Consider the following 26,577-nt stretch of genomic DNA (forward strand, 5'->3'; position numbering starts at 1 on the left):
ACCCGTTGAGCCCGACAATCTAGCCAACTTTCTACCCACCTTGTAGTGCATTCATCCAGCCCATACTTCTTTAACTTGCTGACAAGAATACTGTGGGAGACTGTGTCAAAAGCTTTGCTAAAGTCAAGAAACAATACATCCACTGCTTTCCCTTCATCCACAGAACCAGTAATCTCATCATAGAAGGCGATTAGATTAGTCAGGCATGACCTACCCTTGGTGAATCCATGCTGACTGTTCCTGATCACTTTCCTCTCGTGTAAGTGCTTCAGGATTGATTCCTTGAGGACCTGCTCCATGATTTTTCCGGGGACTGAGGTGAGGCTGACTGGCCTGTAGTTCCCAGGATCCTCCTTCTTCCCTTTTTTAAAGATTGGCACTACATTAGCCTTTTTCCAGTCATCTGGGACTTCCCCCGTTCGCCACGAGTTTTCAAAGATAATGGCCAATGGCTCTGCAATCACATCCGCCAATTCCTTTAGCACTCTCGGATGCAACTCGTCCGGCCCCATGGACTTGTGCACGTCCAGCTTTTCTAAATAGTCCCTAACCACTTCTTTCTCCACAGAGGGCTGGCCATCTACTCCCCATGTTGCGATGCCCAGCGCAGCAGTCTGGGAGCTGTCCTTGTTAGTGAAGACAGAGGCAAAAAAAGCATTGAGCACATTAGCTTTTTCCACATCCTCTGTCACTAGGTTGCCTCCCTCATTCAGTAAGGGGCCCACACTTTCCTTGGCTTTCTTCTTGTTGCCAACATACCTGAAGAAACCCTTCTTGTTACTCTTGACATCTCTTGCTAGCTGCAGCTCCAGGTGCGATTTGGCCCTCCTGATTTCATTCCTACATGCCCAAGCAATATTTTTATACTCTTCCCTGGTCATATGTCCAACCTTCCACTTCTTGTAAGCTTCTTTTTTATGTTTAAGATCCGCTAGGATTTCACCATTAAGCCAAGTTGGTCGCCTGCCATATTTATTATTCTTTCGACTCATCGGGATGGTTTGTCCCTGTAACCTCAACAGGGATTCCTTGAAATTACTTGTCCCAGTAGATCCCTAGGGGACACCACTATTAACCTCTGTCCATTCTGAAAACTGACCATTTATTCCTAGCCTTTGTTTCCTGTCTTTTAACTAGCTATTGATCCATTAGAGGACCTTCCCTCTTATCCCATGACTACAAGTCTGTTTGGACATGGGGGTTTTATTTCCCATCAGTGTCCAATTTTTAGTATAAAATAAGAAGCTAATCAGTCTTTTATGTATTCTAGGCAGTTATGGCTTTCAAAACAAAAAATACCAAAGTATTCTAAAGCAGGGGGTAGTTCATAGGTGCCAACCTCATGGGTGCTCCAGCCCCAGAGCACCCATGGAAAAAACTAGTGGGTGCTCAGCAGCCATGTGGATCAGCTCCTTCCCCTTCCCCCCAGCCCACTGGCCCACTGGCGGCCCCCGCCAATCACCTCCTCCTGCTCCCTCCCAGCACCTTCTGCCCACCACAATCAGCCGTTCAGCAGTGTGCAGGAGGTGTGGTGGGGGGGGGGAGAGGCAGGGCAGTGGGGGAGCTTACGGGAAGAGGTGGAGTGGGGGCAGGGATGGAGTCAGGGTTGAGGACCCCCCAGGAAGTCAGAAAGTTGGCGCCTCTGGTAGCTGACAAGTAAACCCTATAAATCTACTGCTTCAAACTCTTACATCACTTGATTGAGGTTATACTTTGTCTTCAGTTTAGCCAGAAATACTCCCTGCTAGGCATAATCGACACCATAATTCCCTCCTTTTGCCAAGGAAGGAACAAGCCTCCACAGACATCTCTCATTCTGCCCTTCTCTATCAAGGACTTCAACAAGCAGCTGTTTTTCTCTGGCCTAGGAAGTTGACAGGCATGAATTATTATCCCCCATGAACATCTCCCACAGGTGTCTATATTTCTTCTGTCAAAATGACCCTGGAAAAATACTGAAAACCCTAACCATATAAGGCCAAATTCATCTCTGGTGTAACTCTTCAGGAGTCAGATGAGTTACAGCATGGATGAATTAGGCCTGTAGATTCTAATGTTTGTTTAATGCAGATTATTTTTAAAACTAAGCACACAAAAATGCATGTGTTTTATTCCTGGGCACTTCCTCTTGTGTGTGGTTTAAGTGTGCCACAGGAAACTGGCACACAAGAGGGCTTTGGCTGCTTCCCTCCTCTGAGAAATATGGCTTTGGTTCTGTTGTTACATGAGATGGTGTGGGGAGCTATTATTTAATTATGACAACTACACACATACAAGACATTGCATTGGGAAACACACATACACCATCTGCTAGGTACCATGATTTAGCTGTAGGCGTACAAAAGTGGAGTCTTATGAGCAATAACTCTATTCTGGGAGGCTGTAAATGCAGGTCTTCTTGCACAGCACTGCCGAGGGAGGCATTTGAGGAGAGAACATTCCTCGATGATATAGTCATTACTGTTTCAGAAAGATGTTAATTTTTACAATAAATAAGCTTAATCCTTTTATGCAGATCATTTTAGAAAATAAACAGGCCGTTTTTATGAGCTAGTTAGAACAGGGGCTGGGATGGGATTTGCAGTAAGATCTTGCATATGCTATAAATTGTAGGCAATTTTTAATTCCAGGGGAACTCACTACACACCAGTTGTCGTTGTTGCTGTTTTTAAATAATACAGAGATATAACAATTTTTTTAAAAAAAGTTTCAAAACATTTAAACAACTAAAACATTGATTAGTGGAGCTAATATCCTGGTTACTAAAAAAGAAAAGGAGAAGGGTTTTATGTTCTGAGTCTGTGGTTTTAACTGAGGATCTTTGACAAAGCTCACAATACTCACGTAAAAGACCAAGAGTGTGAGAAAGCAAATGATAGGGGCTAAGCACAGACCTGCAATTTGGGAAATCCTGAGTTCCAATCCTGGCTGAGACACCCATGTTGTCTCTTACCTTAGCAAGTTGTTTAGGCCAATTTTCTACTACCCATAACCACTGAAATCACATGTGGAAGCAGGTGTAACTCACTGTAGGTCTGGCTCTAGACCTCAAAAGGGCACTGTAAGGATTGTTGTCAAATGTTGCTGTTAAACAAGAAGCCATAATACATGTATGGTTCCGACATGACTAGATGGTTATAAGAATATTCACCATTTGAACAATGTTGGTATTATTTGAGGTATAACAAAAGTGCTGTCTTTCAGAAGAAATATAAAATAAGTTCCTATTTGTAGTAATTAAAGATCCCATGCCACTCTCCATGAGTTGAGGTCAAATTCTTTTTTTTTAAGAAATGTCATTTGAATACATTCGGAGGACAACACCCTTCATTGACACTGTGGATATAGTATCCCTTCTTGCCCTAAACTCTTTTGCAGTGTGACAGTGCGATTTAAGCAGCTGTGTCATCCACAACAGAAGTGCCTGTATTTCAGTGGTGGAAGAATGGTCTAGTGGTTAAGCCACTAGCCTAGGACATAGGAGGTGTGGGTACAATTCCTTGCTCTACCACCAACTTTTTATTTGAGCCTCTCTGTGCCTTGGTTGCCCATCTGTAAAATGGGAATAATAGCACTTTCTTACCCCACCCAGGTGTTGTGAGGATAAATACATGAAAGATTCTGAGGTGCTCAGACACTACTGGGGGCCATGTAAGTACCTAGATAGTTTGGCAGTGTGCTCTTAAACAGCTGTGTTATTCCACTCCAGGAGTGTCTGCATTTCAGCGGTTATTCCATGACATTTAAAGCACTTTCCTTTCCTTTGGGATAAGAGGTACAGTATTCCTGTAAGACAGTATTCTTGTCATCCATTGAATGCAACCACCTATATATCACAATATAAAACAAACAGATAAGCCACCAAGTAATACAAAGACAAAAATCAACTGAGGTGTTGGGTTAACATCCCAAACCATGAAACCAGATTGTCACTGTACCTTAAACACCTTGCTCATCTGCTGGCTTTCATTCTAGTGTACCGTTGTGCCCGAGGGAGATATTTGGCTTGTGGTGTAAGACTGACACTCTGTCGTTACCCGTGTGCAACAAAGGCTAGGATTCAGGGTGTAATAACAGCAATTATTCTTTAAAAAAATGTTTTCTTTTAACCAATTCAAATATAGCTGGGATGAATGAAGTTACGTGAGTAAATATCAGTTTTGTGTAAAAACAATAAGAAAAACGTAAATGGAATCTGGGTGTGTGAGAGAGAGAAAAAAATGTTTTCATCATGAAAGCTCCTGTAATTCCCAGTGAAGTGTGTAGTCTAATAGCCAACAATGCTGTTCACTCACTCTGGAGGCCACCACTAACATCACAGTCAGTAGTCTCCCAAAGCTCTTGTTTGTCTCTAAGAGACAGGTCATACTGTTCAGTTCCCCCCAATTTATTTAAATCTGTTACTTTATTTCAAGTGCTAATTATCTCTCACAACAAACAGAGCCTTGTCAGCTGCAATTACTGGCATTACAATAGATTATCAACAGAAAAGTCTGTCCTGAAGTAAGAAGTGTTGCCTTGGTTACCAACCCAAAATGCTTCGGTATTTCAATTCTAACCACAATTTCCTGACTTGCTTGAAATATTGCATGAATGAGGCCACATTTCATCTCTTTTCTCCTATTTTAATATTACATATTATGGGCCAAATTTTACCCTGTATATTCCCATTGAAGACAATGGTAAGCGTGAGGACTGAACCATTACACGACGACAGAGAGTCAGGGTCTGCTGGTGTTTTCATTCGTGTGAGGCAGAAATAATTCCTTTATCATCGCAGGAGTGACTTCTGACTTGCCAAGAGTAGAGTGTTGGTTTCTGGATGTTTATCAGGTGTTCTTCCCAAGCATGGGACAAAATATGAAAGTGCTTTTTTTGACAAGTGGGCAATGGAGGCTGGCATCATGAACTGATTAAAGGTGGGCGTCAACCTTTCAGTACTGGGCAGACAAGTGTGTTCTGATGAGATAGAGAATAGGAAGTCAGTGAAGGGGCACAAAATGATGGGCTAGGAAATTGATGGTTGAAGCAATATTCTGAATGGACATAAATGGGGCAAGATTGCATTTGTCAAGGCTGTTGCAGTATTTGGGGTAAGGAATGTCTTTTGTTCTGTGTTTATACAGCACCTAATACAATGGGGTTCTGCTCCATGACTGCGGCTCCTAGGCACTAGGGCAATGCAAATAATAATTAATAATCTAGTTCGGTAAAACAAATCATACACTGTTTCAGTTAGTAATAATACAGTGGTAAAATTGCAGACACTGAAAGTTGTGTTGTGGGTAAAAATGGGCCAGAACCTTGAAATCCAGCTATGGATCTGGATCTAGATCCAAAATTCAGCAGCGCTAAGATACTGGCTTTTGGTTTGGGTCAGCATAAGGAGAGTTAGAATGAGCTCCAGATACAGATATGAAGCTGGTAGGTGTTTATATCTTGGGGTTTTATTTGGCCCCATCTCTGATTTCTGAGTCACAAAGCTAACAGTGAAGTGCCTTCAGTCACCTAAGAAATATTGGGTATGATTTTCATTTGTAAATGAGGAGCATTTCAAAGTCAGTGGTGTTACAGTGGTGTAAACTTAGTGCACATGAGAGCAGAATATGGTCCATAGACTTTGGTAGTTAGATCAAGCCTTAATTGTAGTTAGATTCTTACTAAACAGATTTGCTCCCTCTGTGCATTAGGGACTGCTGAGTTTAATGATAAAAAATAATTATTTCTCTTTTTACTCCAGTTAGTACTACAGAGACAACACAAGTAAAAGAGTGAGCTTCGTTCCATTCCTCCTTCTGCATCATCACCAGACTTGTTTACCAAATTCTAATCCATTCCATTTGTGCAAACCCGATACAGGAAGTTGGGTTGCACAGCTGTTGCTGTGGGCCATGTTTGGCCTGAAGAACTCTTATTCCTCATGATAGTGTCCATGAAAGAAAGAGTCCACCTTAACTCTCAGATCCTAGGCTGAGTTTACAAGACTGGGGAAAAATCCTCTATCTCTGTGCTTGTAAACTGAGCGCACTTGATCTGGAGATTGTTGATACAATAAATGTGAAACCCTACAATGCTGCTTCAAAGGTCACTTTTCAGAGCAGAATTGCACTTTAATATATTCATTATGTTTATTGTAATATGAATGTAATATTTATTGCTTTTCTAAAATGGTTTCCCCTACATTTAATTTAATCTTTGGTTTGGTCATGGTGCTGAGCAGGGCTTCAGATTAAGAAGATGTATTGGAGAATTGAAATGGAAGTTTGAGGGCAAAGAAGAAATTAGAAGAATTTAATAGCCATAATATCAAAACATGTAATTAGAAATTTCTTAAGTACATCAGAAATATGAAGCCCACAGGAGACTCAGTGAGTCTACTATTGAGCAATCAAAGATAAGAAGATTGTAGAACCATTAGATGATTTCTTTTATTGGTGTACAGAAGGAGAATGGGGAATTATCTACGTTGGTGTTACTATTAGTACTGAGAGCTAGCCATTGTCAAATGTAGCTATCAAAAAGATATAATTTTACATCTTGAGAAGTTAAATTAATGTAGATTACCAGGATCAGGTAGCACAATCCAAATGACCAGAAGGAACTAAACCACAAAGCACCTATTAACAATAATAAGTAACATATTCGTTAGTTTCAGGGAAGGGTACTAGGATGCAGAGACTTTCATCTCTACTGTAGGTTGATGAATCAAAATTATCCCAAGCCAACAGTTATTAATAGTTATCATCTGAAGACTATTTACGGGTCTCAGTCTACTTTCAAGTAGTCTTTGGCTCACATCACAAAAATCATTGGTATTAATTAACACCTTTGTTGGCAGTATTAACAGGCAAGCAAGGACTGAATAGACATGAGCCAAGATATTTAAAAGTGAGTGCCTTAAACTAGAGTCCTGGGGGAGATTTTTCAAGGCAAAATGGCTGCAGTGCACCTAACTGCCATTTATGCCACTGAAAATCTTCGCCTTAAGGTCATATTTAGGCACCTGAATAAGTTGCCTGATTTTCAAAATTGCTGAGTCAATGGGAGCTGCAGTGTGATCAGCACTTCTGAAAATCAGGCAATTTATTTAAGCATCTAAACATGGATTTTGGGGTGTAACTTTAGTCACCTATTCTTGGAAAATTTAGCCGTGGAGATTAAACTTCCTTCTCACCCGTTGTACTGTTGTTGCCCATGCTGTTCTTGTTTTGTAGCTAAATGGATGGCTGCACTCCAGGGCTGTAAATTATAAGCAACATGGTTTCTTATTAAAGTACATAATGAGCCATAGGTACTATCCTGGAGTTTTGGAAGGTGGCTAATCTCATTCTAATATTTTTTTAAAGATGCTACGTTTTTGAATCTTGAGTATTGATCCTGAGTGCTACAATGTGACTTTTGTCACAAGCCTGACTTTTACAATTAAGGAAAATAGTTGAGAAAATGACTTCAGAGTTATAAATATGATAAGGACAAGCCAGCATGGGTTTTGTGTTGGGAAATTGGAGCCTGCTAAGAAGAATGATTTTAGAGCCCACTGAAGTTAGTGGGATTCTTTCTACTGACCCAATGGTCTTTGGATCAAGTCCTGTATCGTTGAAGAGCTAGAGTGGATTCCTCAGGCTCCATGACTAAAATTCCCTCACCAAACTAAAGGCAGAGCTGGGGCAATTTCCCTCCTGATAGAATTCAGTTTATCTGGAAAGTGCTAAATCATCCCTGCTACAGTTATCACCCCTGAGCCACACAAAAAACAAAAACAAAAAACTTATGATGAGCCCTTTTTTTCTACTTTAAAATAACGAGGTTGTACTAAATGGCAGATAAAAAAATACCTTTAGAAGCATACCCAGGGTCCCCACTCTATTAAAAGTCTTCACTCACCCACCCCCCTTTTAAAGGTCTACCACTTGAGCACTGAGCTGTACTTTCAGTATACAGTGCTAAATTCTGTTTTCAGGAACAAAGTGTAAATATTACCAGCAAGGTACAGTTCTAATATGTGTACCTGACACATGTGTATTATGCCTTCTGGTTAAAGTTACGAGGAAGTGTTTTTGTTTAAATTGGAAAACACTAGAGCTGAGCGTAAAATTCTGAATTGAGACACAGTTATGAAAACTTGGTAACCGTTCAATAAGAGTTAAAATCCTCTCATGTATGAAAAAGCAAAGAAACAAAGTTTAGAAATACATAGCCAATTGCCAGGATATAAAGATCAGCACTAGAGGATCACACACACACACACGTCCAATCAACACAAGAACCTGTGTTGAGCAATATGTTTATTGACCAACCAAAATAGGCAGAAGATGACGAGGGGAGGAGTGACAAAGGTCTCTCAAGTCACAAAATCACTTAGGTTAGCCAAGAAAAGGAAGGACTGTGATTCTGATATAGTGATTTCTTCATAGAGAAAGCTGGGATACTTAAAAGTTAACTCTTAGTTTTAATTCAATTTCTTAATCAAAGGTATAACTTAAAAACTGCCCAGCAGCCTGTAAAGCATAGAGTGGATGGATGCGTGAAGGAGGTGTGGACTAATGGGAGGTGAGGTCCCAAGAGAGAAGCAGTAGCACAAAGGAAAGCACAGACGTTCAGAGATGGCTACTTAAGAACCTTGCTTATTATGCTGTTGCTAAAATACATTGTGTAAGTTCTTTCCCACCTGCTTCCCAGTCTGTACTTTGAACTGTTGAACTGCACCATACACTACTGTACATATATATCCGCTAATAATCAGAGTGCAGACAAAGGAGTCTGGAGGAGCCTTGTTTTCAAACCAGCCTAGTCACTGATATGGACCAAGATCTGCAAAAATTACTAATGATTTTGAGTGCACCCACTGTGTTAGTGAGGAACTTTTTACAGTGACTTAAGTTGGACCCCAAAATCTGCAACACCCAAAATTGCTGGTCACATTTACAAATCCTGGCTAGTCTTGGAAACCTTGGCAGTCACTGACTATTTTTGTGCCTCAAATGGAATGCTGGGGAAATACTATACCCAAGCAAATAATGAAAAACATTTCCCATGAATATTGTGTTAGAAACTTTAATGATTTTTTCTTCAGCCATTTGTGTGCCCCTCTTTTTTGTATCTTTTCTTAACGTCATCACATTGCTTCTGATTATACCCCTGTGAGCCTCACTCAGAGAATGTCTAGACTAGGAGAAAAAGTACCCCAGCATTTACCTTAAGATGATCAGCTAATGTGTTTTAAAATACAACTTTACCTGCCTACGTGTGTCTTTTAAAATGTGTGTGTCACCTAACACACTTGGGGGGAAGGGGAAGATACACCATCCAAAATGATTCCTCTTCCTTCTTGGGTGATCACTAAGCCTGGTCAAAATTTTTCTACTGAGACTTTTTTTTAATAGAAAACTGTATTTGACAAACAAATGTTTTCATCCAAAGCATCTGCTTTTTCTCAAGTTTTAGGTTTTTAATCAGACAACTGAAGGTTGGAAAATTTTGGCTGAAAATTTAAAATGTTCACTTTCTGAAATGAAAAGTCAAAATTTTCTGCTGAAAATTACAATGAAAATGAAAAAACAAAAATTGATTTCATTGAAATGTTCCACTGGGGGAAACAACCGCATTTCCTGACCAGCTCTAGTAATAACAGGTTTCAGAGTAGCAGCCGTGTTAGTCTGTATCCGCAAAAAGAAAAGGAGTACTTGTGGCACCTTAGAGACTAACAAATTTATTTGAGCATAAGCGTTCGTGAGCTACAGCTCACTTCATCAGATGCATGCAGTGGAAAATACAGTGGGGAGATTTTATATACACAGAGAACATGAAACAATGGGTGTTACCATACACACTGTAACAAGAGTGATCAGGTAAAGTGAGCTATTACCAGCAGGAGAGAAAAAAAACCTTTTGTAGTGATAATCAAGGTGGGCCATTTCCAGCAGTTGACAAGAAAGTGTGAGGAACAGTTGGGGGGGGGGAATAAACATGGAAAAATAGTTTTACTTTGTGTAATGACACATCCACTCCCAGTCTTTATTCAAACTAATGGAATGGTGTCCAGTTTGCAAATTAATTCCAATTCAGCAGTCTCTCATTGGAGTCTGTTTTTGAAGTTTTTTTGTTGAAGAATTGCCACTTTTAGATCTGTAATCGAGTGACCAGAGAGATAGAAGTGTTTTCCAACTGGTTTTTGAATGTTATAATTCTTGACATCTGATTTGTGTCCATTTATTCTTTTACGTAGAGACTGTCCGGTCTGGCCAATGTATATGGCAGAGAGGCATTGCTGGCACATGATGGCATATATCACATTGGTAGATGTGCAGGTGAACGAGCCTCTGATAGTGTGGCTGATGTGATTAGGCCCTATAATGGTGTCCCCTGAATAGATATGTGGACACAGTTGGCAACGGGCTTTGTTGCAAGGATAGGTTCCTGGGTTAGTGGTTTTGTTGTGTGGTGTGTGGTTGCTGGTGAGTATTTGCTTCAGGTTGGGGGGCTGTCTGTAAGCAAGGACTGGCCTGTCTCCCAAGGTCTGTGAGAGTGATGGGTCGTCCTTCAGGATAGGTTGCAGATCCGTGATGATGCGCTGGAGAGGTTTTAGTTGGGGGCTGAAGGTGATGGCTAGTGGGCGTTCTGTTATTTTCTTTGTTGGGCCTGTCCTGTAGTAGGTAACTTCTGGGTACTCTTCTGGCTCTGTCAGTCTGTTTCTTCACTTCAGCAGGTGGGTATTGTAGTTGTAAGAACGCTTGATAGAGATCTTGTAGGTGTTTGTCTCTGTCTGAGGGGTTGAAGCAAATGCAGTTGTATCGTAGAGCTTGGCTGTAGACAGTGGATCATGTGGTGTGATCTAGATGAAAGCTGGAGGCATGCAGGTAAGTATAGTGGTCAGTAGGTTTCTGGTATAGGGTGGTGTTTATGTGACCATCACTTATTAGCATCGTAGTGTCCAGGAAGTGGATCTCTTGTGTGGACTGGTCCAGGCTGAGGTTGATGGTGGGATAGAAATTGTTGAAATCATGGTGGAATTCCTCAAGGGCTTCTTTTCCATGGGTCCAGATGATGAAGATGTCATCAATGTAGCACAAGTAGAGTAGGGGCATTAGGGGAGGAGAGCTGAGGAACCGTTGTTCTAAGTCAGCCATAAAAATGTTGGCATACTTTGGGGCCAGCTCTAGTAATGGCACCCTTTGAATACTTGTTAAAGGTGATCACATTTCCCCTTAGCCACCTGTTATCCAAGCTAGCTATATTTGGGAGAAATTTATGGTTTGCCCTATGAGGGGGCAATAACTATGGCAGAAGATGCTGGAAGCCACTCCTTTTTCCCAGTGTACATGCTCAGGAAGCAGCAGGGATACTGCAATGATCAGTGTAGATAGCAATTACACCAACAGATACTGCTGTATTTTGATCTTAGTGCGAAATTGTAGTCTTGTTTTGATATTAAGTTGTTATATTTCAGGCAGGGTGGGAGGATGTTGAGGAAGTTTGAAGTCCCACCTAGTGCACTGGAGTTGTTACTTGCGGTGTCCCAGTACATTTGTTGGTTTCTATATGTGAGCATTCAATGCATTCCCTTCAGCTCTTAATGTTTTGGCCAGATCATGAGTCTGGTATTGCTCCTGGCCTCAAAGGGTGTGTAGCCAACTAGTGTGTACATGTACTAGGGAACTACTCCTGTACGCTTGCTGGCAACCAACTGAAGACAGGCATGGGGAGGTTTATGTCATTGTTCACTGTGCTAAATTAGTGGCTCCTAATGCAAGCATTCTGCATTTAGCCTGTGCTGGAATATCTGAGGCCATGTCATCTATTAAAAGCTTCAGAAAGGAATAAGAAATTGCACATATATAATTTACAAAACAATGAAGTTATGATGTCCCTTAGATAGTATCTGGGAAATTGTTCTTCCTATGCTCATATGTCCATGTTGCAATGGAATTCTGAAACTTTAACAGGAGATTCAATGCCATTTTGTACACTGGAAGGTGAACCAAATGCTTTCTGTCCATTTCATTGCTGAGAGATGGATCTCTTCCATGTTCTTGCAATCACACTGTGCATCTGGAATGAGGTGTGGACACATGTCTTTGTAGTGATTCTTTAACTGGAAGAAATAAATCCAGTTTGTTTGTTTGTTTTAAGGAAAGTGTATCCCACTAATTTGTATAATTTGTTTCTTAGCAGAAAGAATTTAGAAGGAAATGTTCAAGATCACAACATATGGAGAAATAATTGTGTATTACTATCATTTATTGTTTGTTCTGTGATAACGCCTAGGAGCCCCAGTCCTGAAGGAGGACCCCATTGTGCTAGGTGCTTCCCTGAGGAGCTTACAGTCTAAGTATTCATACATTCTTTCCAGCAGCCAGTTCTTCTGGCTTAATCATTATTGCACTTCTCTGAATTCCCTCCAATTTGTCTACCTCCATAAGGCCTGATGCTTCATTCCTGGTACACCCAAAACTCCCACTGAATCCAATGGGAGATTGGAGTGTGTAAGGAATGTACCTTAATCTATTTATATCAAATATACTCACCCCTCAGACGGGGAGCTCCACTAGAACAGAAATAACTAAGGACAATATGACTACTTGAAAGCCACATAGAGTGAGGGCAGGAGGGAGGAGATTTTATTCATTTCAGCAGTACAAATAAAGCAAGAGCTTTCTTTCTAAAGGCATGTGTGGGAAGGGCAGCAACAGAGCAATTACCTGATGGGTGGGAAAGGGGATTTTGTCACTTTGGCAGTGCTGACAGACAGAAATAAACTGCTTCCAGGGGGGAGAGCAGGATAAGAAAATGCACATCAAGAGCATAAGCAGAATTAAAATGGGCCCGTAAGGGGATTTATCGAGGGTTGTTTATTTTTAAGTGCCTAAGGTCCCTGCCATTCCATCATGTGCATTAAAAAGAAAGCGAGCAAGTTACATCCAAATCGGTAAGGAAAAGTGCAAGAGGCAACAAAAGGGTTGTGACCCTTATTGCAGCCATCATAAACATGGGGAGGTGGAGAGCATACAGTGCAAGTCCTGGGGTGGTAAGATGCATGGTCAATTAAAGCCAAAACCCTTCCTTATCCCCACTGGAAGCAAGGAGTAAAGACAAAGCAATTTAAAACTTACCAAGGCAGTAAGAAAAGGCTCTTTTCCCTTTCTATGCACGAAAATGCAGATCTTGGTTGCAGTGCTGTGTCGGGCATAACTATCCCTTAGGGGACACAGTACATTGACAGGGTGAGCCAGTTTTGACAACATGAGAGCTATTTGAACCAGTGTGAATTTGGATGCCTGCTGTTATGTATTCAATTTTTAGTTAGTAAGTGCTAGGGCGCTGTGTCTATGATACATTTTTCTCAGAGGGCCAGATTCTGTTACCCTTACATTGTCTAGCACCTTGCTCTACAAATAGCTCCATTGAGTCTCATTGAGGTGCTACTTATTCATGAAAAGGAATGGCAGAATCGGTCCCATAATGACTAGTGCTGAGATTGCAATAGGTGTGTGAAATGTGGCTATTTTGTAGCCACAATTATGGATTATTGACATTGCTCTGCTGGAAGGGATATTATTATGTGTTATATGAACTAGGGATAGTTGGTGTATGGATTCTGAATATGGAGATAGTTCTATTTCTTTAGTCTATTTTGTTAAACAAAACCCAAAATTCTGCAACTGATAGACATGAAAAATTGCAACACAATTCTATATAATTCACAGTTAGAAATATTAGATTGCTAGATATATGTTTAAACACAGGTATTGCATATGAATATTCATTCACATTATAGGGAAAGTTAGGTCTTTTCCAGCCCCACTTGCCTCTTACGCCAGATGCAGAGGGACACACTCAAGACATGAGTCCAGTGGTCTCTCTCTGTCTCCATAGGAGACGCAACCACAGCAGCTGAAGAAAGTGCCGGGGGTAGGCAATGGAAACCCTCAGGTTTCTTCCTGACCCATAATGTGTCCTTGTATTTCACTAACAGGTCTCACCGTAGATGCCTAGAACTAATTTTGAGTTACTACGCGGTTGAGTGCTGAGGACTGAAAAACTCACTACATTAGTTCAGCACAGTATCACTTCTATTAACAAACTGTGCTTCCATACGGTGAAAATACAGCTGAGAAGAAAGCATGCATACCTACAGCAAGACAGACAGCCTAGAGATTTTTCAGCTAATATGTGATGTCACGTGAAGTTGGCATATTCTCAGACAAAAGAAAAAAGCTTGATTTAATTAATTCTATGGGTGGGTGTAAAAGAGAAAGATTTCTCTGTGCATTATCATTATCTGGAAAGGCAATTTTGAGTTAAATTGGCAAGTTGGTAATTAAGGGCCAAGTTTATAACTCTTGGTCATTGTAACTGCTTGAATTTTCAAATTGCTTATTTTAGAATTACTTTTGGTTGAACTGCCACTGACAGTCCCATCACTTTTCATTCTTAGAAAGCTTGAGTGGCAAATTGATGAGGCTTGTATTGAAGATCCTTAGTTTCATGCTGATACCTCTAAAATAGAAATCCACCTACTAACATCAGATAAAATCCTCATTCATTGTGATTTGATATACTACTTCTCGATAAATGTAACACCATATGCTAAATTCATTCACTTAAGCACTATCATGTCACCATCTTTATTTTGCTTTCTGTAACTTATTTAATTTTAAATTCTATTTTGAGTAATAGAGCATATACATTTACGAGAGTTTATCTCAGCAAATTTCATTATTTCTGGAAGCAACCTTACCAGAGCTTTAAAATGATTCTTAGCTGCTCTTCATTTTATCTGCCAGTTGTTTGAATTCTCTTGTCATCCCAGGAAGTCAAAGAGAGTGGGAGAAAGGAACCATATTTTTATTTTAACAATTTAGGAGTGTGGCTTATTCTGCAAGAATGAAGGAAGTGGATGTCCTTAACTTTAGTGGGTTGGCCTCTTTTTTTTATCCCCTGTACAAATGTATTAACTTATCATGCACTTTGTACTACCAACTCAGAGACAGAATTTTTTTTAGTCTTTCTTCCTCTGTACTGTCACTTTTGATTCACAGTTGCTAAGCGTTGCAAGAGCTCACCAGAGGGACACTCTCCTAGTGTGATTTGCAAACTTTGAAATAACACCCACCAGCAGAAGTACCATATGCTACAAAGTTCCACAATAAACTGGCAGGAGCACTTAATTTATAATTTGAAATTCAAAAAGTATCAGGGTTTTCATACCAATAAATGCCTCTCCAGTTAGCAATGGATGATGTTTCCCTCTAAGTGGGCATTAAGTAATATTAATTTCCACTGTAATTCCTACAGATTTTGATGATAATGATGGCCACATTTAAAATCAGATTATTTCAGTGTGGTAAGCAGTGGCATTGCTGCAAGGTAAATTTGTGAATTTTCCAAATGTGTATCTAGCTCATTGGGTTTATCTATATATGGTTTATGGCATGTGGACTATTTCCTCTCTGTAACTTTGGTATTTCAGTGTACCCTTTTTGATAATAAAATATAGTACCAAGGAATATTTTTTTTAATCAATCAAAGGCAAACTTCACATAAAACACAAGCTGTTCCCTTTGTGGTTAATTTTCATCCAGCTGCACTTAACTACAACAGAGCCAGCAGAGAAAACTACTTGGCAACACTTCCTAATTAGGGGGCGTTAATTACTGCTAAATACTATACAATTTCTATGTTATAAGAGTTCATCTAAATCAATGTTATTACAGTACTAAAGAAATTAATAATGATTTCATACTTAGAAGCTGTTGCCAAATTACCCATTAGTTCAGAGTTTAAAAATGACTTTACAATGAAATCTCTAAATCTGCATTACATAAAGTACTGGAACAGTCACAGCCAATCACACTTGGCATTTCTATTATGTATTAATAAGTGCACCTGGTGGCCTCCCTTTTTCATGATCGTGCGGATGGGGTGAGTAACAGGGAGAGGAAAAAGGAGCCATGAGGCAAAGTTTCTCCCCCTCCAACCTGAGACAGTGATGACTATCTCCTGTGAAAACTGATTTTGATCTGGCGCCAGCAGCAGTTTTGCCATACACTTCAATGGGTGGAGGAGCCGGTCCGCTGACTGAAATACCGTTAAAATGCCATTCACCCCTCACCCTGTAGTTAAGCCTCAGGTTGACCAAAGCAGGGTTATCTAGCCTAAAGCAGGGGGCACAACCCCATTCATCTAAAATCTTGTTTGGCCACCCACTTCAGATGTTCCCTGAACAGTTAGGTAAAGGACTTGTATTGCCTTCGTTGCATTATAAAACACCCCTAAAAAGATTTCCCTTATATTATTTTTAAATATATCTGTAAAGCTTAAAGCAAAGTCTTTTGCATCTGGTCTCTTTGAAAATATTATTTAATACAACCTCCAGCGATCTCAAAACACCTTACAGAGGAGGAAAGTAATATTATCCCCCTTTTACAAAATGAGAAACTGATGGGGGGGGCATGAAAATCATTATCATAATAGTCACTAACTGGCAACCTTGGTGGTGGAGTATCATTTATTCACCACTGGTAACAGACTTTCAAAGGGAAGAACTGAGGGTGCCAAACTCAGTTGGACCTGCTGAGGGCCTAGTCTAGGAGCCATAGAATTGTGTGATTCCATCCCAGAAGAGAGAAAGGGCACCTCAGGGGGTGCACTCGGAGACCAGACCAGAAACCAGCCAGAGAAGCAGCTAGCCCCATAGCTGGGACATCTGGCATAAAGGAGCCAGAGCAGACTGAAAATCTCACCCAGTCTGTCCCGATCCATGATGAGGCATATTGACTTGAACTGCCACTGCCTTTGGTTTTCTGTGGATAGACAGAGGACTTCAGTTTCCAGGGCTGTCAGTCTGTCACCTTTCATCACGTTCCGTTTTGTTTTTTTAAAAAATATGAGAAATATTTATCCTAACAATGAAGATATGCAGTCAGACTGTTGTGTTTTATGTGTGCAGAGCAGATATCTGACTGTTGTAGGACTGCTATTTTGATACGAGTACCTTATGCTTAAGAACCAGGCTTAAGGTTATTTTTAAAGAATTATTCTAAATACACATTATAAAATGTTTATATGTGCACTAAGGAACATAGTTATGGTATGTTTGTTTGTTTTTTTAAAAATAGTCTCTTTGCACATACTTAAGATGTCAGAAATGATTTGTGGTTCCCTCACCCTCAGGCTGTGCAAAAGAAACTCTTAGAACCTTAAGAGTGCTCCTAAAGTGCACATATAAACAAATCAATTGGCACATTTCTGCTGCTCTTGCCTAGTCTCATGTAGTCTTAGGGCATGACAAGAAACTCTAAACAAAGTAGAGTTTTTCTGTCACCTTTAGAATGTGAGAGGAGATGCTCTTGGGACAATAAAAGCACTGCTAAGTGCACCTCCAATCATAAATCATTTTCAGAATTGCTCCTGGCTTTTTAATTTCTTTCATTTGTAGGATTTATAACACACTGACTTGTTAAAATGTTTATTCAATGCTTTTTGCATCACATGGGCACTGTTGGCAAGAAACCAGATTCTCGTGTGCATTAATCTAAATCTCGGCAGCAATAACCTACGTTTTTAAGAAATGACCAATAATTGTGTGCGGGGGAGGGGGATTTTTTGCTATTCTTGTACTAAATAAAGTTGCCACCAGTATGGATGGTTAAACTGGCTTGTTCCACTCTTCCCTAACTAATATTCACCATTCTTCCTTTGTAACATTGTGTCATTGAAACAGAAAGCTTCTTGCCTGAAAATTATTTATAGAGCGTTGCAGAGCTTTATAAGATTTTTATATGCTCCTCTGCAAGCCAGTCTCCTTTTGGAATAGAGTTTGCTTTCAATTTTAGTTCATGGAAGAGAACTATTTGATTTCTTTTCATAGTTCTCAGCTCCAGAAATGTGTATGAATATATATCATCTCTTCTGACAACTTCCTTATTTCTGCTGGCTTTTGGGAAAAACTGTATAGAATCCTAGAAGTTAAAGAGGGATTGGATGATCTAATGGTCTCTTCTATCCTACTCCCAGTGCAAAATTGTGCCCTTACAGTACATGTCTGTCTACTGTTTTATTCAATCTAGTGCCAAGTGATGGACTTCTGCTGTTTCCTCTGGGAGACTATTGAGCAGCCTAACATCTTACTTTCAAAAAGATTTTTTATATTCATCCTAAATTTAACCTTTGTTAGTTTAATCTTCTACTCCTCGTTCTATTCCAGTGTTTAACATTAATCAATAGAAGTTAGGCACCTAAATACTTTTGAGGATCTGGGCCAAAGTGCTTGATTCTTCACTGTATTGCGCTGTTTTATGCTGCTGCACTAATTTGACTTCAATGGGCTACATTGGCTTAAAACTGGAGTAACAGAGTGGGGAATGTGGCCAAAAGTAAGTTATACCTGTTGCATGTTGTCAAGGTTCCTTCCCCACTCTGAACTCTAGGGTACAGATGTGGGGACCAGCATGAAAGACCCCCTAAGCTGATTCTTACCAGCTTAAGTTAAAAACTTCCCCAAGGTACAAACTTGTCCTTGTCCTTGAACCATATGCTGCCACCACCGAGCATTTTAAACAAAGAACAGGGAAAGAGACCACTTGGAGACGTCTTCCCCCAAAATATCCCCCCAAGCCCTACACCCCCTTTCCTGGGGAAAGCTTGATAAGAATCCTCACCAATTTGTACAGGTGAACACAGACCCAAACCCTTGGATCTTAAGAACAATTAAAAATCAATCAGGTTCTTAAAAGAAGAATTTTAATTAAAGAAAAGGTGAAAGAATCACCTCTGTAAAATCAGGATGGTAAATACCTTACAGGGTAATTGGATTTAAAACAGAGAGACTCCTTCTAAGCAAAACCTTAACTTACAAAAAGACACAAAAACAGGAATATACATTCCATCCAGCACAGCTTATTTTACCAGCCATTAAACAAAAGGAAATCTAATGCATTTCTAGCTAGATTACTTACTAACTTAACAGGAGTTGTAAGGCTGCATTCCTGATCTGTTCCTGGCAAAAGCATCACACAGACAGACCAACCGTTTGTTCCCCCTCCCTCCAGATTTGAAAGAATCTTGTCCTCTCATTGGTCATTTTGGGTCAGGTGCCAGCTAGGTTACTTTAGCTTCTTAACCCTCCGGCCAGGAGGGATTTTATAGCATTGTATACAGAAAGGTGGTTACTCTTCCCTTTATATTTATGACACATGTCAACAGTATGAAACTCCTGAGTGAGTGCCAGGGTATTACTCCTGGGGGATGTCTTTGCCACTGCACATGTGCAGGATTTATGCCCCCCACAGATTTCTTTGCTTCCCCACAGAAAAATGACTTTCTGATGGGGAAGCAAAGGGAAGCCACGAGAGTGGTCATGCGACCTTCCCCAGCAGTATGTTTCGGGTGCCCAGGGCAGCTGGCAGAGAGGTAAATCACTGTGGGGCAGGGGGCAGGACTGGGGAAAACCAGGCTGGTGGCTCCTACCCTGTGCCAGGTTCAGCTGCTATCCTCAGCTGATCTGAGGTGGGTGGGACTTCCTCGTCTCCTGCACAGCATCCAGGGCCATGTTAAACCCACCCCCAAATTTCTCCCCTGGGTGTATGAAGCTCTGCAATCTCTCCCCCCTGACAAGCTTCCTGCACCCATCACTCCTCAGATGCGGGGGAGAGGGGGAATCAATGTACAGGGAGCTACTCCCCCATCCGCCCAACACCTGTGCATCCAAACCCCCTCATAACCAAAACCTCCCACCAAGCCTCACCCCCCCACTGAGAACCCACCCCCCAATGAACCCCACGCCCCCTGCACCTGGACCACCCCAACAAGCCACCCACATCCAGATCCCCCCCTACCAAGCCCCAACCAGCTGTGCCTGGATCCCAACCCACTGAGTTTCACTCCCTCAGCATCTGGACCCCCTCATTGATTCCCCCCCACCCACCCAGACCCTGCTTCTGATCTCTATCCCCCCACACCCAGACTGCCCCCTACTGAGTCCCAACCACCTTCACCTGGACCCTCCTGCAGAGTCCCATTACCATAGCACCCAGAACTCTCCAACAAGCCCCTGTACATCCAGATCTCCCCCTGCCCCCAGATCCCCCCACTGAGCCACCCGCACCCAGATTGACCCACACAAACCCTCTCAACCCATACCTGGATCCCTCCACACTAAGCCCCTCCACACTTGGATCCTGCCTTGCTGAGCCTGCTTACCCACACCTGATGCACCTGGCACAGAGGGGCAAGGCCCTGGGGTGTTTCTGGGGCAGACCCAGTCCTTGCACTGTGTCAGGGTTGGGTGCAGCCTCACTGCTGAGTCTATGTCCCGGGAGGAGCTACACAGTGATCTTCCACCTCTGTGCAGCCAGTGGCCTGTGCTCACCAATGCCATGCTGGAGCCTCCACATTTATTAGACAAATAAAAATTGCAGAATTTTAAAATATGTGCAGAATTTTTATTTTTTTTTTTTGGTGCAGAATGCCCTCAGGAGTAGGTACTGTTAACAATATCTAGACCACTGCCCTCTAGTGGAGAAAATGTCAGACTTCCTCAAGAAAATTAAATTAAGTCACTGCTCAACAAATAAGCAAGTGTGCATGCTGTACCTAAGGGCATAACACCCAAACTTCTCAGGTGCACCACACGGCCCGTAAGTGTAGCATTATGCCATCTTTTTGTCCAGGCTTGGACTTCTGGAAACGTACCAGCAGAGTTATAAAGCAGACGTCTGCTTTATAAGGGGACAGTTCCACACTTGCAGTAGCTACAGGCCAATAACTCTGCTTTCTGCTCCCAGAAAAGTTTTTACAAATGTCCAACTCCAGACTCTCCTTGTGAAATGCTGTTACTCGGGACTTCACTGCTGGGTGATCTTCAACGGAGACTCTACTTCTTACTCTTCATCTTTTATCGGAGATCCATTTGATAACAGCTTATATAGATCTAAGGGCAGGATTTGATTATGTCAACAGAACTGCCCTGTGGAAGACCCTATGAGGCACTGGAATTTTCAACATCCTCCTGAAGTTAACTCAAAATCTACACAATGACTCAGGGGCACCAGTGTGATGGAGGACCCATAGGCCTGATAAGATTACATGAGATCTGGGGTGAATGAGGGATGTATCCTAGCCCCAGCCCTGTTCTTCCACAGAGTGGATTGGCTCTGTTAAGGTTTCTTTCCCACTTTGAACTTTAGGGTACAGATGTGGGGACCCGCATGAAAGATCCCCTAAACTTATTTTTACCAGCTTAGGTTAAAAACTTTCCCAGGGTACAAACTTTGCCTTGTCCTTGAACAGTATACTGCCACCACCAAGGGTTTTAAACAAAGAACAGGGAAAGAGACCACTTGGAGACGTCTTTCCCCAAAATATCCCCCCAAGCCCTACACCCCCTTTTCTGGAGAAGGCTTGATAATAATCCTCACCAATTTGTACAGGTGAACACAGACCCAAACCCTTGGATCTTAAGAACAATTAAAAATCAATCAGGTTCTTAAAAGAAGAATTTTAATTAAAGAAAAGGTGAAAGAATCACCTATGTAAAATCAGGATGGTAAATACCTTACAGGGTAATCAGATTCAAAACACAGAGGATCCCCCTCTGGGCAAAACCTTAAAGTTACAGAAAACGGGAATAAACCTCCCTCTTAACACAGGGAAAATTCACATAAAACACAAGATAAACTAATTTGCCTTGCCTGGCTTACCTATACTGGTTGCAATATTGGAGACTTGGATTAGGATGGGTTGGAGAAGATGGATTTTTGTCTGGCCTCTCTCAGTCCCAAGAGAGAACAAACACGTAAACAAAGGGCACAAACAAAAGCCTTCCACCCTCCGCAAGATTTGAAAGTATCTTGTTCCCTTATTGGTCCTTTGGGTCAGGTGGCAGCCAGGTTAGCTGAGTTTCTTAACCCTTTACAGGTAACAGGATGTTGCCTCTGGCCAGGAGGGATTTTATAGCACTGTATACAAAAAGGTGGTTACCCTTCCCTTTATAACAGGCTCCTTAAACAGATGTCCACAAATAATACTACAGTTGTCAGTTCAGCTTCTTTTTCTGACCTGATGACATCATCCTTGTAGTCCTCTTTGGCCAGGATGCAAACAACCTTAAATAAAGATTAGGGCTGTCAAGCGATTAAAAAACTAATCGCGATTTAAAAAATTAATCGTGATTAATCATACTGTTAAACAATAATAGAATACGATCTATTTAAATATTTTTGGATGTTTTCTACATTTTCAAATATATTGATTTCAGTTATAACACAGAATACAAAGCGTACAGTGCTCACTTTATTTATTTTTATTACAAATATTTGCACTGTAAAAACAAAAGAAATAGTATTTTTCAATTCACCTAATACAAGTACTGTAGTGAAATCTCTTTATCATGAAAGTTGAACTTACAAAGGTAGAATTATGTACAAAAAATAACTACATTCAAAAATAAAACAATGTAAAACTTTAGATCCTACACGTCCACTCAGTCCTACTTCTTGTTCAGCCAATCGCTCAGATAAACAAGTTTGTTTACATTTGCAGGAGATAATGCTGCTTGCTTCTTGTTTACAATGTCAGCTGAAAGTGAGAACAAGGATTCACATGGCACTATTGCAGCTGGCTTTGCAAGATATTTACATGCCAGATGTGCTAAAGAGTCATATATCCCTTCATGCTTCAACCACCATTCCAGAGGACATGCATCCATGCTGATGACGGGTTCTGCTCGGTAATAATCCAAAGCAGTGCAGACCAACTCATGTTCATTTTCATCATTTGTGTCAGATGCCACCAGCAGAAGGTTGATTTTCTTTTTTGGTGGTTCAGGTTCTGTAGTTTCCGCATCGGAATGTTGCTCTTTTAAGACTTCTGAAAGCATGCTCCACGCCTCATCCCTCTCAGATTTTGGAAGGCACTTCTGATTCTTAAACCTTGGGTCGAGTGCTGTAGCTAGCTTTAGAAATCTCACATTGGTACCTTCTTTGCGTTTTGTCAAATCTGCTGTGAAAGCGTTCTTAAAATGAACATGTGCTGAGTCATCATCTGAGACTGCTGTAACATGAAATATATGGTAGAATGGGGATAAAATAGAGCCAGAGACATATAGTTCTTCCCCCAGGGAGTTCAGTCACAAATTTAATTAACACATTAATTTTTTAATGAGTTTCATCAGCATGGAAGCATGTTCTGTGGAATAGCGGCTGAAGCATGAAGCAACATACAAATGTTTAGCATATATGGCAAGTAAATACCTTGCAACGCTGGCTACAAAAGTCCCATGTGAATGCCTGTTCTAACTTTTTGGGGACATTATAAATAAGAAGTGGGCAGAATTAGCTCACGTAAATGTAAACAAATTTGTTTGTTTTAGCTATTGGCTGAACAAGAAATAGGATTGAGTGGACTTCTAGGCGCTAAAGTTTTGCATTGTTTTGTTTTTGCGTACAGTTATGTAACCAAAAAAAAGCTACATTTGTAAGCTGCACTTTCACAATAAAGAGATTGCACTACAGTACTTGTATGAGGTGAATTGAAAAATACTATATCATTTTTACAGTGCAAATATTTGTAATAAAAATAATATAAAGTGAGCAGTGTACACTTTGTATTCTGTGTTGTAGTTGAAATCAATAGATTTGAAAATGTAGAAAAGCATCCAAAAATATTTAATAAATTTCAATCAACATTCTATTGTTTAACAGTGCGATGAAAACTGTGATTATTCGCAATTCATTTTTTTATCACAATAATTTTTTGAGCTAATCACATGAGTTACCTGCGATTAATTGAGAGCCCTAATAAATATGCACTAGAGAACTTCAGCATGTGGTAGTTGTCCTTGGGCTAAGATTTCTTGGGGGAAAAACAAAATCCAGAGTGTCAGCATAAAAGTTGTGATACAAGACATCTGTGCCGCTGGACAAACCCTGGAAGTATTGGATGAATTCATCTTTCTGAGCAGTAAATTGTCATTAGATGGGCACAGCCCGTGAGACATCCAAAGGAGAATCAGTTTAGCAGTCCCATCCATGAAAGGCCTGCATAGTATCTGGAGCCAAAAGAAGGTGAAATTATATACAAAAGTACAGATTTATCAAACCTGCAAACTTCCAGTCCTCTTATATGGATCTGAAACATGGAAGTTGCTTAAACAAGACAGCAGGTGGCTGGAGGCATTGATATGCATTGCCAGCAGTGACTACTGGGCATAATATGGTTTGATTTTATCAGTAATAGGGATGTATTATTGAGGACTAGCCTGGAGAAGATTGAAGTCAACTGTCACATCTTGGTCATACAGCCACCTTGGAGATAAAGTCCCTGCACATCGAGCTCTGACAATCCAACTTGAGATCAGGAAGAGGCATTGCCTGGCCACTGACTGGAGGTGGCTATGTGGTCATTCACAGCTAACCTAGTTGGACCAGATCAGTAATAACCCTGTGGAGCTTTTAGACATCTGGAATAAAGCCATGCATCGTGGCCAACATTTGGAGCTATGGACCTCTGCTGTCTACACATGCTGTTTGTTAACAAATGATGATGATGTTGCCCTTTAGGGGCTGACCCAAAGAGCACATGTCCTATTAACAGTGAACAGAGATTTTTTTTCTTTAGCTCAAGGGAAAGGGGTCTTTATTTGTTGAGCAGGAAGTCTAGAGTTTTTTACTATTGAAAACCATGAAGTTCTGGTGTGGACAGATTAATGGGAAGAATGCAGGCAAGCCATACTGGAGATGTTAGCATCACAACAGAAGCCTCATTTGTATTGATGGGAAGTGAGTTCTGCAGGGGGGCAGTCCACATCAGTGTTTCTTCCTGGTGTCATGGAGAGACAACCTTCTGATGATTACGGATAGAGGTGAGACTTGATCTCACAGTGACCTTTGACACTTCTGTGCCTAAGATGCTGTTGACTCACCCATGAGACCTTGCATGGATGGATGGAGTTGCATTAAGCTAATTCCGGTCATTCTTCTCTGGCAAATACCAAAGAGTCATGATGGGCAACTGCTTCTCCTTCCTGTAGGTCTCAAGCCTGTCACTATTCAATGATATATGTGAGAACACAAGGGGTGACTTTTGTGACAATATGGTCCCAGCTGCCCTCACTCTGCCAATGACACCAACTCTGTTTTCCTTTCACTTCCATCACCATCACTGTTTTCTCCCAGCTATCCCACTGTCTGAAGCAAATTCCATCTTGTGTGGAAAGGAAACGGTCTCGAGATACTCCATCCTCTCCTAAATGTGTTGCTGGAATAAAAAATAAAATGCCCAGAGAAGTTTGCAGAAGTGAGGCCACATCCCCTCTCGTGGGGAGGATCTGTACCCACACTGGAGAAGAAAGTATGCAGTACCTGGGTGCTGCTGGATTTATCAGATCTTCTGAACACGTTACAACACTAGGCAGACAGCTTCCGTCATTTTTACCTAGTCAGGAGATTATGCTCTTTCCTTTAAGATGAAGCCCTAGTCACAGTGATTTGTGCTTTTGTCATCTCTGTGCTGGCCCGGTGTAATAAATTGTCTAGGATTGAAGGGGGATATCAGGCAAAAAAAATTGCATCTGTTTCATTCCCTGAAAGTGTGCCATCTAAGTGGGACAGATGTAGAGCACACACTAATGCTCTGGGAATTTCAGTGGTTCCCAGAGTCTCTTTAAGGTGTAGGTCTTTAGCTTTAAATGGCCCCAGTCATCTCACAGACCACAAATCACTGTAAGCCATTACTGATGAAGACTACAGCCATCTGACCGAACCCTAAATGAAGCTCTTGTAGGATGGGACAAGGCGTTCTCAGTGGGACTGCCTGCCTCCAAAGGTCAGTATGAGTTTACTATTTGGAGAACATTTTAAGGCTCTTCTCCATGCAGCAAACAGGCCTAGCAATGTCTTTCCTCTCATTAAACAAGAGAATAATCCCATTGATGAAATCATCATAACAAAAAAAGAGTAGGGAGGGGAGTAGCATGCAGTCCTTTGTTCCTAGATCCTACGGTTACAAGTGTGTCACAGCTCGGTCCTAGATACAGTGTGATCCTACCCCTTTGCAGGATTTTGTTTTAAACCTTAGAGAACTCATCAAAACCTGTAATTCAGGATTAAAGGGTGCAGGGAGAAAACCTCCTGGATATAGTGTACTGCGCTTTAAAGCTCCAATTCCTCAACTGTGGCACTCTCACAGTGCATCTGTTTAACATCCTGCAGGTCCTGGAATTCACTCTGAGAATTATTCTTAATCAGCATTCCACAGAACTGTCCCCCTTGTGCTCACATTACGCTTCTCTTCAAGTTCAGAGGGAAACAACACTACACAGCTCTCTTATCCACTGCCTAATAAAGGTGGACTATGAAATGTTGGGAGAAAAAGTAGCTGTTTTTCCCTACAGTAGAATTTCTTTTTTAGTTATTTTTAATCTGACACCTATTTTAACATGCACTCACACTGCATTTATTTAAATTTCTCCCTTCCTTTTGTTTTATTATTTACCTCCTGTTCCAAAGAGATCACAAAAGATTTTATTTCTATGAGCAATTGGTGGTGGTGGTCTTCTTTACCTTACTGTCCACCTTTCTT

At 41.0% G+C, this 26,577-nt stretch overlaps 1 protein-coding gene across 2 annotated transcripts in view; it reads right to left on the minus strand.

Annotated features, from left to right (window-relative positions):
- Positions 1–26,577, minus strand: part of DERA (deoxyribose-phosphate aldolase) — a 140,897-nt gene that overhangs the window by 17,610 nt on the left and 96,710 nt on the right. The gene's annotated exons all lie outside the window — the stretch shown is intronic.

This window comes from Natator depressus, chromosome 1 (genome assembly GCF_965152275.1).
Source record: "Natator depressus isolate rNatDep1 chromosome 1, rNatDep2.hap1, whole genome shotgun sequence".
NCBI lineage: Eukaryota > Metazoa > Chordata > Testudines > Cheloniidae > Natator > Natator depressus.